The sequence below is a fragment of the Thalassophryne amazonica genome, chromosome 10, assembly GCF_902500255.1.
Source record: "Thalassophryne amazonica chromosome 10, fThaAma1.1, whole genome shotgun sequence".
Classification (NCBI taxonomy): Eukaryota; Metazoa; Chordata; class Actinopteri; order Batrachoidiformes; family Batrachoididae; genus Thalassophryne; species Thalassophryne amazonica.
In genome coordinates this window covers 15,485,004-15,501,256 of record NC_047112.1, presented here as the reverse complement: position 1 = coordinate 15,501,256, position 16,253 = coordinate 15,485,004, and positions in this window count along the sequence as shown.

Sequence of the window (16,253 nt, the reverse complement as noted above, 5' to 3'; positions counted from 1 at the left end):
ACAGTATATCACTGCTGAGATAAGCAAATGTCTCTACAAGTTCAACACTTTCACCACACTCAGACTGACTTAAGATGGCAGAGTTCAGGAAGTCATTTAAAGTCTGGATCTTAGTCATGATCCAGGACAACCACAGTGGCTAGATGTTTTTGGTAGGAATGAAGGAGAAGTCTGCCTGATGCAATCTCGGCCACAGGTGCGAACTGGGCCAAGGGCTAAACTGACCCAAACCTTTACCCTTAACCCTAACCTGAACCCAAGCCAAGTTCTCCCAGGGGTCGAGTTCTTTTGTTACCTTTGGTAGTAGGCTTCTTCAGAAGATCCTTAGGTACTCCTGGAATGATGGTTGAATGGGAATCATAAGATTTTAGTCAACTGAATCTCCAATAGATGTAGTTGGCTAAAATTGTAACATATGTAGTTAGCTAGACAGACGGGCGTCCTGTCCTGGGTGTACCATGCCTCACGCTCTATGACTGCTGGGATAGGCTCCAGCCCCCCACGACCATATATTGGACTAAGCAGTTGATGATGAGTGTGTGTGTGTGTGTGAGTGTGTGTAAAATATCAAGCCGACAGGCAGGCATAAACGAACCCGCTGCTACGGTGTTGTGCGAGCAGGAACACACTGCAAGCAGCTGGGAAGTGGTGCACCACATCGCGCCGCTGATGTGGAGAACAATAAAATAAAAACCAGCTGCGTAATTAATGAATATCACTGGGTTGATATAAATCTATATAGTACATAAAGGGCTACGTCTGTCTGTCTGTCCGGATAAACTCCCAAACTATAATATGTAGCCCTAAAAACTATATATATTCTGAATCCTCATGACATGGGGAACAAACTGCTACCATTTTTTTAAAAGTTGAACTGAAAATTACCCCCAAAATAGCCAGCTGTGGGTATGACCAGGCAGATTCAAATTTCCAGCCCTGTATATGTGTTGGCCATCTCTGTTTATTTAATGCGTTTCTACAGCACACTCATCGTTGAACATCTGAGTGCCAAGCTTCCAGGAGATAAGGCAGGCGATCCATGGACTGAAGAACAACAAGGCCCCTGGTCCCTCTGTCTTTCAGCCACTGGTGTGCGCAAATAGTTATAGCAACAAGTGTACGAGACATTTGAGGCAGCTATGATTTTACACGTATCACAAACAATTCCTGTTTCATGCTCAATTCACGTGCAATTCGACCACATTCGTACTATGTGTGAAGGGGCCCTAATATCTGCTATGCATAATTTCTCATTGCTTTTTTGGTACTTGGTTTCCAACTGACGAATGGAAGACAGACAAACAGGCATAAATTTGGAACCTCCATCCAATTTTGGTGGTGTAGGTAAATCCATAACAGAAAAATGAGAGTGACTGAGGCACTTTTGATTGAGATATAATGCAAAATGTACACCCAATGGGCATTTCAATACTAATTCAGATGTCTACAAAATCCACAATCCAGGTAAAGGATACCATCCTACATAGAACTCTCACAGATGAAAGAAATTTGATCTTTTTTGACAGTTATGAATTTTTGAAAATTCGTTCAGTGTTAAAGAATGGGATTTTTCCAAGAATTTCCCGACTTTGAAAATTTAATCAGTTCTTGCCTCCCAGGATATGAATCTTCTATAAAAAAAAATAATTTTTGTAACAATATATGAAAAATTGTGGGCTCCAGGTTGTTCACAAACAAACAAACAAACAAACAAACAAACAGGGGTGAAAACACAGATCAGATGTATGTTTCTGAAAGCTGTATACCAAAAGAGTTCATTTTAGTATGATAGCAATCAATATCATGTAGCTTCTTGACAAAAATGACAAAAATTTGAAATTTATGAAAAATCGTTTTTTGTGTGTGTAAACACATATAAAGGCCAAATACAACATAAAATAGTTTTGTGACCATATGAAATATCATGTTTGATGTTCAAATATATGCAAAACTAGAGCTCTTGATGAGATTCTAGTGTACCAACATTAATAGTAAATGTCCACCAGGTTCATTTCAAGAATCTTGAGATACAGGCTGCTGTGGGACTTGATGTCCTACTTGTTGCTTATAGCAGTAGATAACCAAAAATCAAAAGTAACCAAATCCAGGATGAAGAATAGGACCTTTCAAGAGTGTAACAAGTGAGATTGTGGGATTCTAGTTCCTCTGATGCTGCGCCAGTGAACAGGGGCGGTCCTGAAGGCGGGCCGACCGGGCAGCCGACCAGGGCGGCATCGCGGGGGGTGGCACGAGCGTGCGAAAAAAAAAAAGGTAAAAAAAAAAAAAAAACCTGTCCAAAAATAAATAAATAAATAAAACCGGGGTTGGGGGGGGGGGGTTGTCCTGACGGGGGAGTTCGTGGTTACGTTACGGCAGAGCGCCCCCCCCCCCCCATCTCACCTCTCGCATTAGGTGAGCAATGCTGCACAGTGCAGAGTTTGTGCAGGGGGAGGGGGGAATCATTCAATGTTTGGACGAGGAGGTGGTCGAAACGGAGTAAGACATAATCATGAATAGGAAACGATCAAAGCCATCAGGTGCACAATTTCGAAAGAAAAAGAAAGAAGAAAAGGAGAAACGAGCAAAGGAAAAAGGTATGTATTGATTTACGTATTCCCGCAGCTTCACAGTGCTTTAAACTCAGTTCAATTGCGAAGCAAAGGCTGCAGCAAAACGAGACAAGTCATTGGATAAATGCTGGGCTTTGTCCCGCCCCTCGGACGCTCAGCGTGTCTGGGGGTCTATGGGGCAGTGGGCGGGCCTCGGCTGGCCCGGACGCTCAGTTTCTGCATGATGATTGGATGATCTGAATCCCTTTTTGATTGACAGCGAAATGAGTGAATCAGCGATCTTTTGGTGTAAACATCCGTGGGAGCATTTTTTAATTTTCATTCTGTTTTGAGTTGAACCGGAGACTTTCCTAATCCTCTTAGCAGCATTTTCTTTGTTAAAAACGACTAGCGACAAATCGAGCTTCTATTTCTGGTGTGTTTTTTGTAGCTGCTTGTGTTTGGAGACTGACTTCTATCACTCTTTCTGACTTCTATCGCAGTTTCTGTCCCTACCGAGCAGTGGGTGCTGCTGAGCTCCTCCACCGTCACAAAGCGCTCACAGGCGGACACACTTCACACTAGCCTCGCGCCAGTCCCAGCTAGCGAGCTAGCTAGGTAGCAAGCTGCACATAATGGCAGACAATTTGAATGTTGTGGACCGGATTTTGGCGAAGCCATTTGATAGTCTTCCTTACGAAGAAGCCATGGCTGCTCTCAATGGTTTGCAGACCAAAGTTAAAGCAATAGCCCCCAGTGCAATGTTTGTGCAGTGCTATGCACACAGACTGAATCTGGTTCTGTCTCAGGGGGCTAAATGCTTATCTGAGTGCAGAATATTTTTTGCATCACTCTCTGGGTTTGCCACATTTTTCTCAAAATCCACAAAGAGGATGTCTTTTCTTGAGTCTGCAGGCTGCTCAAGGTTGCACAGAAATGCTCCTACTCAATGGAATTTCACATCACGGATAGTGAGAACTGTGGCAAACAATTATGATGCCTCCTGCACACTTTTGTATGTAGACTGTTTTCCTATTACTTCTTTTGCACTTCTTGTTATTTATGACAAATTATTGTGGTTTGCCATTTTTGCCTTTAAAGAGTGTAACTTCTTCACTTGTTGCTTCCTGTTACTTATGATACACAATAGTGTTTGTTATTTCTTCTTACGTGTACAGTAATGGGTATAGAATTTACCTCTGTCGTTAGTTCATTTATTTATGATACATGATTGCGCTTTACCATTTTTGCCACTTTAATGTATAGGGGTTTTTTTGTACATTTTTTGTCACTTCATGGTATTCTGTAATATACAGATTAACTTCATTTGTTATTTATATGGTGCGACTTTATGGAGGTTTAAGTCTTGTTCATTATGGTGAATGGTACTCTATGATAATGCAAAGTGCACTCTGTTGGTAAAACTGAATGACGTGCAATATTTTGACCATCGGGTGGTGCTGTAGTGTAGTTGTGTTTTCTTAAATACCTGTACTGTACATAGTTGTAATGTGAAGTCACTGAGTCTTTTGTTTTTTTATGTTCAAAAACTTTATTGAAGTAATTATTGTTTATCTTTGTGTTTGTTTTTGCAGTAGACAAAACCGGAAATTTGTTCTTGAAAATAGCTGTTGTGAGTTAATTTGTGGGATTGTGGGTGTTCTGGACGAAGTTAGTGTTTTCATGGGTGGTGGGGTAGAGGTGGTGGCCACGTTAGTGTGCGCGGGGGGGGCACGCAGGGGGTTTCGCCCGGGGAGTAAATCACTCTAGGACCGCCACTGCCAGTGAACATCAAATATGACATTCAGTATGTGATTAAAATGATGTTTTGCATCCTATTCAGCATTTCTATGTTTAAAGACAAAAAGGTGATTTCATAAACATAACGTTCTGGTTGAGAAGAAGTCGGTTTGAAAGGCTATAAAATCAAGATGTGATGTGATATTGATTGTTGTCAGGCTGAAATAAACTCTAGAGATACACAGCTTTTAGAAAAATATAGTAACCATTTGCCTCCCCCTCCGCTCCCTCCCACCGCCCCAAATTTAGCGGTCTGGGCTGTACACTACATAGACAGTCGTGGTTTAAGTTTTAAAGGCCGTACACTAATAGAGGCATGCGGTAACGGGTCATATCATCATATCATTCTGGGTACCACTCCAGCATACAGTCTGCTCTGCTGTGGTTAAAAATAAAAGCAAAAAAATTAAATATTATGATCAGGTTTCTGAAGAGCGTTGGTTTGACACACACATCTCAGTGGGAGCTCAGAGAAGACCAGGTAATGATGGTTATTTCAGTTTGTCTGTTCCTGGTGTTCACGCTGACTGACAGCGTCACGCTGAGACAGATAATTCCGTTCTCTTCTCTCCTGCCTTTCTGGGAAAAGACACAGATCAGAAGTGGGCAGAGCGCGCTCCTGTTGACAGTTAGACGTTTGCCACTTATACACACCCCAACAATCTCCACGCACACATTGATACAAACACAAAAGCACAATGAATTACACGTATGTTGATGAAACGGGAGATTCAAATGCAACAGGGAAACTCAGAAAAGCACTTAACAAAAGAGTGGAAATGTGCCATCGAAGATACAAATCGGAGAGTCAACACCGGTATTGAACTCAGAAAATGTCAGTTGTATCAAAAGTTACTTTTCCACATGGAATGAATCAGGGAATCCATTGAGTCTGCAAAGATCGCAACATCATCTGCAAACTCAAGGTCAGTAAGCCTTTTATTGCTTAGAAAAGCACCAAAGTTGCTCTTTTCCACAACCCTACCCAACACCTAGTCCATGTAAGCACTGAACAGTGTAAGGGCCAGAACACACCCCTGATGAACACCAGTCTTCACTGGGAAAAACAAATGGCCTGAGTGGCTAGGCTTGCATTTTATGAGTGCTTGCTGAGCTACTTCAGTTAAAATTTATTTTCATTTATATAGCGCCAAATCACAACAACGTTGCCTCAAGGCACTTCACACAAATAAGGTCTAACCTTACCAACCCCTAGACCAAGCACACAGGCAACAGTGGTAAGAAAAAACTCCCTCTGATGATTTGAGGAAGAAATCTCAAGCAGACCAGACTCAAAGGGGTGACCCTCTGTCTGGACCATGCTACCAACACAATTGGCAAAACAATTTACAAAACGAATTCACAGGAAAGAGCTAGAATGCGATCAGTGGTTGACTTCATGGGCCTGAAACCAGACTCTTCTAGTCACAGAGCAGCAAGTAGCTGGAACTGAAAACTGTCGAGATTAATTCTTATCACCTTCCCAGCAGAGATAGCAGTGTAACACCCCTACAGCAGTTGTGATCTATGCAACAAGTTACATAACAACGTGTACTTCATTTGAGTAAGGTCGTACAAGCACTACGTATTCTGTAATGTTTCTTTTTTCATTGCTGTTGGCTCATGTACAACTGCGGAATAATGTTCAAGACTGCTATGGATAAAAGTATGCAGTCATCCCACTAATAAGCAGTTCCTAGTTATGTTACCTGTGTGCAGAGTTGTCTGGAATTACTTTGAAATTCAGTCAGTCAGTGAATACAAACATCAATCTATCCTTTCCCTAAATGCTTAATTTGTTTGAATTTGTAATTTAATTTATGGTTTTGTCAGCTAAAATAATATGTGGTCATGTCCATTTTTAGTATGAAGTCAAGTGTATCATTTTCAGTAACTGATTTTGAAGTAATCCAACATACTCAGATTACACTGTAAGTAATCCCAAAGTATTCCAAATACCCTGAAAATTGTTTTTCTGTGTTCGAATACATTTCAAATCATCAGTCAGTCAATCAGTGTCCTTTATTTAACCAGGTAAAAACTCATTGAGATTAAAACCTCTTTTCAAGAGTGACCTGGCCAAGAGGGTAGCACAAAACAGATTACAAAAAACACATAAAATACAGCCTAAGCTTCACACAATGCAGAAAAACAAGAGTGAGATATTACACAGTGCAGTCACACGGTCCAGTTGTACTTATTTCTCTGTCTTATAATTGTCTTAAATTTCCCCAGAGATAGAAGGTGTATCAATTTCAAGTCCTTCTGCGCATCACTCCAGGTAGACAGGGCAGAAAAGTATTCTTATCTAACTCTGCTTGCCTATTCCCTTGGACAAGAAACTGCCTCCACTGGGGAAGTAATCTGCATCGGACTGGCATCCCGTCCATGGGAAGATATGGACTCTCTTCTGCTTGACACTATGGAATTAATAAATAAGATGCTCTATACTAAATAAAATGAAAAAAAAACAAAACAGAATATGTGCATATTTCTCCCCTGCAGTGCAAAATATCATTAAATGACTTAAAGAATCTGGAGGAATTTCAGTGTGTAAAAGGCAAACAGCGCAAGCCTAAAATGAACACCTGTGAATCCCTCAGACAGCACTGCTTCAAGAACAGTGATTCATCAATAGCTGATATAACCACATGGGCAAGATATTGAGAAACTTGTGTCAAGCACTACAATATAGAGTTACATTCATAAATGTCATTTGCAACTTTACTATGCAAGATGGAAACCTTCTGCTAGCTTTGACAACACAAAACCTGAAATACTGTATTTGGGGGTCATACTGTCTACAACGAAACAGAAGTAAAAGTAAATGTACCCACTGCTGGGTTTTGTTGTTGTTTGTTTGTTTGTTTTTTTGTTGTTTTGTTTTTTGGCCCTTTCCATATCGTTCCAACTTTTTCTGATATGGGCTTGTATAATCACCCTGTCAGACTATTTTGCAGGGTTCATTTCCTCTGTGCACTATCCCTGAAAAATGTGCTCATATTCATTTCCCAACAGGCAATCAAATGATACATGCTCATCATGCTGCCAAAGCATATGACTGTGAGAAAACAATTTGCAACAGCGGCAGAAGCAGAGAGAAGACATGAACGAGGGTTTCCGTGTTTCCCTCTGAACTGCAAAGTGTCTCAGTGTCTCAAAGACACAACAACTAATCACTCTCATTGTGGCCTATTTCCATGGTAACTCTGCACCAAGCCGTAATTTAGCCTCAGCAGCTAACGCCACAGAGCAAATCATTATCCTAGCGCCAGGCTAGGGCCTCCTATTTAAAGACTCACACCATGAATGAACAATTAGAGAACAGATTGCTGGCCTCAGTGAGAGAGAGCTGGGAAAAAACAGAGAGAGCGGAGATGAGGCCAGCATACGGTCAAACCTCTGTTTATCCATCTGTCCATGCATGCAGCTACCCACGCATCTATCCATCATCCATTCATCCAACTGTTCATGCATTCACCCATCTATGCATCCATCCATGTATCCATCCATCCATCCATTTAACTGATTTTATTTTGTTTATATAGCACCAAATAACAACAAAGCTGCCCCAAGGCTCTCCACACAAGATGATATTGAGGAAGAAACCTCAAGCAGACCAGACTCAAAGGGTTGACCCGCTGCTTAGGCCATTCTAACAGTTACAAGGTTTTGCAAAGTTTTACAAAGCTGAAGAAACAGACAACAGGAAATCAAACAAAATAACAACATAAAGATGATGAGAAGTCCACGCAGACGTCAGTTCATGCATCCACCCATGTATCCATCCATCTGTCCACCCATGCATCCATCCACTCGGGGCATCATTTGTAATCAAATAGTATGAGTGACACTGTAACATTACAAATATTCTTACACTGAAAAAAGTGAAACATCAGTGCACTTAATTCAAAGTACTTATTTACATTGGTCTAATGTAAAATTGTGGCTTCCAGTTTAAATCTGCTGGAATCACTTTACCAAATTATAAATATACATTGTGAAAAACTAAAATAAATAAATAAAAAAATAGCTGTAACAAATTACATTGTTTTGTTTTTTTTAAGTTGATCCAATGTATAATTTTTTTCAGTGTATGAAGTTACATCACAATTGTCTAAAACAAAACAACATTTCCAAGGACAACTCCACACCCAACAGGGCTAGAGATGCAAGTCAAAGGTTATATTGATCAGTTAAGCTTTTGTGATTGTGGTATAGGTGACATCATGATGATATCATTAATATGTCATGAAATGGAGTCATTTTCATCCGAAAAGCACATTTCCTGGATCTTTGCAACCATTGGAGTTATATTAAAAATGTCCGGCTCAGTACTACAATTCCTGCTACATTTTGAAATGAAATCATACATAATTATGCACACACACTGGATGCCTTGCCCCTCCAATACTTTTCATTGTAAACTTCAAGATATAAGCTTTCCTTTATTGTCACTTCGGACACAGTACGTGTATAGACCGTATTAAATGGTAAATTGTTTCCCATCAGCTCCTGACAGTACATTACAAATATAGAATAAATACTGTATTTTCTAGAGAATAAGTTGCAGAATTTGTACTAGTTTGTGAGGTCCTGCGACTTACACGCTCACATGAAATATATTATGTATGTCATCATTCATAATAATTATTATAATGAACATTCATATAGAAATTTCCCATGAATCAAAGCACTAAACAAAATAAATTCTAATGATAAAACAATAATTATCAATAATACAAGCGGAGTGCCACGTAGTGACGTGAAGCTCACTCTGTGGTAGATGGAGGCACAAACCGGAAATGGCACAAAAATTCAGCCCCTGTGGAGAAAAGGGCACAAACCAGCAGACAACAATGTCGTAAAAAGCTGTAAAAAGCCACAAACCAACGGTAGACAAACATAGACCTTATAAAGAGGAGTAGACGCCGCATTGGTTGCTGAGGCGCAAAAAATGTGGCTGTCATCTTGGAGCAGTCATCGTAGTGATTCTATCACAAGGCACAGTGAAGGTTTGATTTTCTAATCTTATTTTCTTTTTTAATCTTTCAAACATATTAGCTGAAAGGTTTTAGCCATGTGCATGCTCCACCAAAGTATTTACTAAAAAAAAAAAAAGTCTGAAGGACCTAAATGACATGATGAGATTCCGAAGAGTTTCACTTGTCATGTCAGTTTTGTGTAACAAACAGGGGTGAATCAGGTGTCCCCTATTTAAGGATGAAGCCAGCACCTGTTGAACATGCTTTTCTCTTTGAAAGCCTGAGAAAAATGGGACGTTCAAGACATTGTTCAGAAGAACAGCGTAGTTTGATTAAAAAGTTGATTGGAGAGGGGAAAACTTATACGCAGATGCAAAAAATTATAGGCGGTTCATCTACAATGATCTCCAATGCTTTAAAATGGACAAAAAAAAAAAAAAAAAAAAAAACAGAGACACGTGGAAGAAAACGGAAAACAACAATCAAAATGGATAGAAGAATAATCAGAATGGCAAAGGCTCACCCATTGATCAGCTCCAGGATGATCAAAGACAGTCTGGAGTTACCTGTAAGTGTTGTGACAGTTAGAAGATGCCTGTGTGAAGCTAATTTATTTGCAAGAATCCCCCACAAAGTCTCTCTGTTAAATAAAAGACATGTGCAGAAGAGGTTACAATTTGCCAAAGAACACATCGACTGGCCTAAAGAGAAATGGAGGAATATTTAGTGGACTGATGAGAGTAAAATTGTTCTTTTTGGGTCCAAGGGCCGCAGACAGTTTGTGAGACGACCCCCAAACTCTGAATTCAAGCCACAGTTCACAGTGAAGACAGTGAAGCATGGTGGTGCAAGCATCATGATATGGGCATGTTTCTCCTACTATGGTATTGGGCCTAAATATCACATACCAGGTATCATGGATCAGTTTGGATATGTCAAAATACTTGAAGAGGTCATGTTGCCTTATGCTGAAGAGGACATGCCCTTGAAATGGGTGTTTCAACAAGACAATGACCCCAAGCACACTAGTAAACCAGCAAAATCTTGGTTCCAAACCAACAAAATTAATGCCTCGCAGATGTGAAGAAATCATGAAAAACTGTGGTTATACAACTAAATACTAGTTTAGTGATTCACAGGATTGTTAAAAAAAAAAAGCAGTTTGAACATAATAGTTTTGAGTTTGTAGCGTCAACAGCAGATGCTACTATTATTGTGAACACCCCCCTTTTCTACTTTTTTTTTTTTTTTACTAATAGCCCAATTTCATAGCCTTAAGAGTGTGCATATCATGAATGCTTGGTCTTGTAGGATTTGTGAGAATCTACTGAATCTACTGGTACCTTGTTTCCCATGTAACAATAAGAAATGTACTCAAAACCTGGATTAAACTTTTTAGTCACATGGCACTAACATTATTCTGAATACTACTATACATATTAAAAAGTAAACTACAACAATGCACAAATATCCCAAATTAAAAAGCTGATAATACAGGAAAAAGGTGCACTGCAACATACAGTATATCTGGGTTTTTCCTCTTTAACAGGCATTTTTAACAGGTGCAACTTATACTCCAGTATGACTTATAATGCAGAAAATACAGTAAATAATAAAAACAACAATACCTATAAATAAAAACAAACATTTCAGACCCAGTTTCACAATCAGTCATTCACACAATTCATAACAGTTCTGTTATTAAAATGCTGTTCAAAATTGTCTTTGACAGAGGACGAGCTGTCAAACAGTCTTTGTATTAATGGGGGAGGCAGAAGCAGGGCGGGGGTGAATGCTGCAAAGCAATACGACTGCACGACAGTAATTATCAAGTGCATGCACATTTGGGAACAGTTTGAAAACTGCTGAAATGTATGTTTGAGTCACATGTGCCCTCAGTATAAATTAGCAATAATACATTAGTTACCAAATCTCAGCCGGGTCACTGGTAATGACCTCCATTTCCGGGGTTTTGGATAAGCTCTTGGATAAATCCATTTTCCTCAGTTGTTTCACTGGATCATACAGTAACATTCAAGGCAAATCTCAGACTGCATCAACAGACAAACCTTCCTTGACATCTACAAGTTTTACTAAAATATGTCAGGGTTTTTTTCATTTGCACACTAAATATTTAATTAAAGGAAGTTCCTGGTTATTGTCTGCTACTTTCTAACGATTTATTACCCAGCCAGGCTCAAGTTAATGCTCTTAACACACATTACTAGCAGTAATCCTTATCTCCGAGCTAAAGCCGTTGTGTCTGGACAAGCGAGTGGGATTGTAGCTATGACAGCAGGTGCTAAAGCCTAAGCTAACCACGGCTAATGCCACCTGAGCATCATTAGACAGGAAACGACGGCAGGGAGACTTACCTACGTACTGAATTACGTGTTTACACACATACACCACACATGCTGATTCACTCTCTCTCACACACATGCTCACAACAGGTAGAACCCTAAAACAAAAGCTGCATGCTGAACTGAGGAGATGGGCATTGGGTCACATCTACATGAAACTGCAGCACCACAGGAAAACGACTGGGTTTCTTAACCCCTGGGAGGGCTACATTTGCTCCAGGGCAGCTATTCCCACCATGTGAGCTTGAAGACTACTTTAAAATGCTAATTAACTTTACTTTTGAGATTAACATGCATAAAACATTCAGATTAGCACTGGACATTCCTTAACATTTGCTAACAAGGAACCTGCATGCATGAGTAAAAAGGTACAATGAAATTGGTTTTATTTAAAAAGGTTTACTGCCTCTGGGTTTTTTAACATTTAAGTCATAAAAAGAATTTTCTTTGGCACCACTATAATTTTATTCCTTAGCCTTTAAGTAAGGGATTCATAATATGGCATTGCCAATATGATTAAAATTTGCACTGTTTGGAAAAAAAATTTTAATTTCTTACCCTAAAAGGAAGAAATTTCAGCACTGAGGTGGCCATGAGCTTGGTGTCGATGTCAGATCCCCTGACTTGCATGAAGAGGAGGTCGTGATTACTGCATACTATACCAGATTGTCCAGTTTCATCCCCGAACTGTACCAGTTAATTTCAATTGTTCACTTTCTTTGGCTCACAATTTATCATGACATCACTATTTTTTTAAACAAGTTTAAAACTTTTCTGATTGTTCACAATGTTCTGAAGCACTACCACTGATTACCCACTTTTGGTCCCCATTTGGGTATAGGTTGTGTGTTTTTTTTTCATGATTTTTGTTTTTATTTATTTGATTTTTTGCCAAAATTGGAGACAATCAGATCTCAAAAATGTGTCATGGGAGACAGGATTTACAAACTGTTTCATACAGCAACTAGCGATTCATCATTCACAACTGAATTCATCACATACAATCTCTAAAGTAAGTAAAAAATATCAGTGTTCACTGTCAAAGATTTGTTTTTTTGGCATTGCTTATTTTACTCTATTCTACGAGGTCTATTAGAAAAGTATCTGACCTTGTTATTTTTTTCAAAAACCACATGGATTTGAATCACGTGTGATTACATCAGACATGCTTGAACCCTCGTGGGCATGCGAGAGTTTTTTCATGCCTGTCGGTTACGTCATTCGCCTGTGGGCAGTCTTTGAGTGAGGAGTCGCCCACCCTCTCGTCGATTTTTTTCATTGTTTAGGAATGGCTCAGACTGCTGCTTTGTTTGATCAAAATTTTTTCAAAACTGTAAGGCACAACTGAGTGGACACCATTCGATAAATTCAGCTGGTTTTCGGTAAAAATTTTAACTGCTGATGAGAGATTTTGGTCTGGTAGTGTCGCTGTAAGGACGGCCCACAGCGCCTGACGGCGATCTGCGCTTCGAGGCGGCAGCATTTCGCCGTTTCAAGTTGAAAACTTCCACATTTCAGGCTCTGTTGACCCAGTAAGTCGTCAGAGAACAGAGAACTTTCAGAAGAAGTCGGCATGAGGAGTTTATTTGGACATTCCATTGTTAACGGACATTTTGTAATGAAAGAACGTGCGGGCAGAGTCACATGTCGGGCCGGACCCGACCGCGGGGGGTCGCGACAGGAAAAACACCTCCGTTGGAAACCTTAACGGGCAAGTTGGAACATGCCCAAGCTGTTAAACAATTTCTCAGTTACTCACTTGTTGAAAGCCATCAAAAGCTGCCTGAATTTTACAAATGGTTTTCAACACGGAGGTGTTTTTCCTGTTGCGGCGCACACAGATTCGCCGAGTCATCACGGAAACAACTCGGCGAATTTGCGCGCACGTCTTTCATTAAAAAATGTCCTTAAACAGTGGAATGGCCGCATAAAGTCCTCATGCCGGCCTCTTCTGAATCTTCTCTGTTCTCTCACAACATCCTGGGTGAATTAAGCCTTAAATTAGGATGTTTTCAGGTCGAAACAGGCCAACGACGGCGCCTGGAAGCACTGCAGGATGTCCCGGTCCGTGGGAAGTCCTTACACCAACAGAAACACCCCATAATCTCTCATCAGCCGTTAAACTTTTCACCGAAAACCAGCTTAATTTCTCGAATAGTATCCACTCGGATATTCCTCACAGATCCAGAAAAAATTTCGATAAAGCAACGCGCGCCGTCTGGAGCAGCGTGTGAAACAAAGGAATTCAGCCGAGAGGGCAGGACCACATCTCACTCAAGGCCTGCCCATAGGGAAATGACGTCACCGACATGCGTGAAAAACCTCACGCATGCGCACGAGGGTTCAAGCATGATTGGTGTAATCGCATGTCAATCAAATCCATATACTTTTTTTTTTTATAAAACTGCTGGTTAGTTTTATAAGATACCTCGTATGTTCACTCTATGTAGCATTACTTCCTATTACTGATTTCCAGGTTCATGTGTCTCTGCACTTCTGGGATTAATTGTTTAATGGCCTTTCATAATTTATCACAATCTACTACCTCCTCGCCAGATTGTCATGTCTGCCATTTGGCGCTGCTTCCAATTGTTTGCTTCTGTGTTACTGATCTATGCTACCATTCCATAATTCCTGAGCTTTGCCTGGAAGTTTTGGATTTGGTCATGTACAATGACAGACCTCTGTGCAATGAACCTCTGCTTGTGTTTTGGATATCTTCTCTGCTGCTTCTTTTAAAGGTATTGTTGCCTGTTGCTTGGACTGATCTCCCATGTTCCTGACCTCTGTCTGAGCAACTGACCAACCAGTTGCCTGCCTCTACAAGGACTGTTATACCTTGTGTGAACTGTTGCATTGAGTACTTTGGCACAGCCTGCTGGAACTCATAAATACACCAGCTTTTACTTCCTACCATTGTTTTCTGTGTTGGGATCCTCTGTCTAAGGCGTTACAGTTTTAACACACAACACATAAAAAAAAAAAAAAGAATAAATAAAGATTGTTATTTCAAAATCATAACAATTACCCTTCTGACAAGACACATAGGTGCTGAAATTCACTTAGGGTACCAAAATAACACTGCATGGAAAAATAAGCATAAAAATGTTCTGCTGGTCAGTATTAAGTTAATTTTATGTTGGGTACAAGTCCGGGCACCTATAATGTACCAATTTAGCTTGGATACCTAGCACAGTTTCATAAATCAAGACAACTGGAAAGTCTAATTTAGGGAAAATCACCCAAAATTGCATGTCACCATTTGTCACATCACATTTAATGTCGTGCGTTGCCTGTGCTGCTTCATGGCCTGTTTGGTGCCTTGATTGGGGCACTCCTTCTGCTGAATCACCTCTGGATTATTTGCACATTATTCACTTTGTGTGTTTTTGGGAATCCGCTAGCTTAGCGCAGCTACTAGCTCTTAGCCGGTTTAGCATGGCGGCTTCTCCTGTCTCTCCCGTACTTTTCTGCTCTGGGTGTGAAATGTTTAGTTATTCCTCGGCCTCCTTTAGCAGTAACGGTACTTGTAATAAGTGCAGCTTATTCGTAGCTTTGGAGGCCAGGCTGGGCGAATTGGAGACTCGGCTCCGCACCGTGGAAAATTCTACAGCTAGCCAGGCCCCTGTAGTCGGTGCGGACCAAGGTAGCTTAGCCGCCGTTAGTTCCCCCCTGGCAGATCCCGTGCAGTCGGGAAAGCAGGCTGACTGGGTGACTGTGAGGAGGAAGCGTAGCCCTAAACAGAAGCCCCGTGTACACCGTCAACCCGTTCACATCTCTAACCATTTTTCCCCACTCGACGATACACTCGCCGAGGATCAAACTCTGGTTATTGGCGACTCTGTTTTGAGAAATGTGAAGTTAGCGACACCAGCAACCATTGTCAATTGTCTTCCGGGGGCCAGAGCAGGAGACATCGAAGGACATTTGAAATTGCTGGCTAAGGCTAAGCGTAAATTTGGTAAGATTGTAATTCACGTCGGCAGTAATGACACTCGGTTACGCCAATCGGAGGTCACTAAAATTAACATTAAATCGGTGTGTAACTTTGCAAAAACAATGTCGGACTCTGTTGTTTTCTCTGGGCCCCTCCCCAATCAGACCGGGAGTGACATGTTTAGCCGCATGTTCTCCTTGAATTGCTGGCTGTCTGAGTGGTGTCCAAAAAATGAGGTGGGCTTCATTGATAATTGGCAAAGCTTCTGGGGAAAACCTGGTCTTGTTAGGAGAGACGGCATCCATCCCACTTTAGAGGGAGCAGCTCTCATTTCTAGAAATCTGGCCAATTTTTTTGGATCCTCCAAACTGTGACTGTCTAGCGTTGGGACCAGGAGGCAGAGCTGTGGTCTTATACACCTCTCTGCAGCTTCTCTCCCCGTGCCATCCCCTCATTACCCCATCCCCGTAGAGACGGTGCCTGCTCCCAGACCACCAATAACCAGCAAAAATCTATTTAAGCATAAAAATTCAAAAAGAAAAAATAATATAGCACCTTCAATTGCACCACAGACTAAAACAGTTAAATGTGGTCTATTAAACATTAGGTCTCTCTCTTC